Source organism: Octopus bimaculoides, chromosome 23, assembly GCF_001194135.2.
Source record: "Octopus bimaculoides isolate UCB-OBI-ISO-001 chromosome 23, ASM119413v2, whole genome shotgun sequence".
NCBI classification, from domain to species: Eukaryota; Metazoa; Mollusca; class Cephalopoda; order Octopoda; family Octopodidae; genus Octopus; species Octopus bimaculoides.
Genome location: NC_069003.1, coordinates 4,886,837 through 4,887,887, shown reverse-complemented (window position 1 = coordinate 4,887,887; position 1,051 = coordinate 4,886,837). Strand labels below are relative to the sequence as shown.

The window sequence follows — 1,051 nt, the reverse complement described above, 5'->3', positions numbered from 1 at the left end:
ACACACACACACACATACACACGCGAATATAGATACACACAAACACACACACACGCACACACAAACACACACACACACACACACACACACACACACACATATATATATACATATATACATATATTTCCCCCTCCCATCTTGCTGTATACACATATATGAGAGACAGATGTATCAATATCGACGCATTTTTTTCTATCTCACCCTTTATGCACATTCATATGCATTTGCACATTTATACAAACATACGCATATACACATGTAAGTATATGCATATATGTACATATATGCACACACATATATATATATACACACACATATATATGTATGTATACAGATATGTATGTATTCATGTTTATATATATACGTTTGTGTGTTTATATATATATATATATATATATATATATATATATATATATATATATATACATATATATATATATATATATGTATATATGTATATATATACATACATAAACACACAATATGCACGTACACAATCACACACACACGTTATATATTATTACCGTATTTACATGAGACTTTTTGTTGCTATTTCAGTATCGCTGGCGTTAGTCTGGTCATGGATTCATGCTATTGTACATGTGGCTTTACAACCGATTCTGCATGTAGCATCGACAGAAGATGGCGTTCACCTACAACTAGCTTCCATCAAATTCTGTACTCATCTTCTATTACCCGGAGTATTTAATCACCTGACATTCACGGTATGTAACTTATATGCCATTTACGAAATATATATATATAAATATAAGTATATATATGTATATAGATATATATGCATGTTTAAACATAATTATGCATACGTACATACGTATATATATGTACATATATATACTCACACACATACATACATATATATTCGCAGGCCAAGGCTGTGTGGTTAGAAGCTTGCTTCCCAATCATATGGTTCCGGGTTCACTCCCACAACGTGGTACCTTGGGCAAGTGTCTTGTGGATGTATTTGGTAAACGGAAACTGAAAGAAGCCCGACATATATATATATATATATATATATATATATATATATATA

At 31.0% G+C, this 1,051-nt stretch overlaps 1 long non-coding RNA gene across 1 annotated transcript in view; it reads left to right on the top strand.

Moving 5' to 3' along the window:
* LOC106875653 (uncharacterized) overlaps positions 1-1,051 on the top strand; it is a 93,335-nt gene that overhangs the window by 69,143 nt on the left and 23,141 nt on the right. Inside the window, exon 2 of the long non-coding RNA XR_008266620.1 lies at positions 559-725. This is a non-coding gene — a long non-coding RNA (uncharacterized LOC106875653). The remainder of the gene's footprint in view (positions 1-558; positions 726-1,051) is intronic.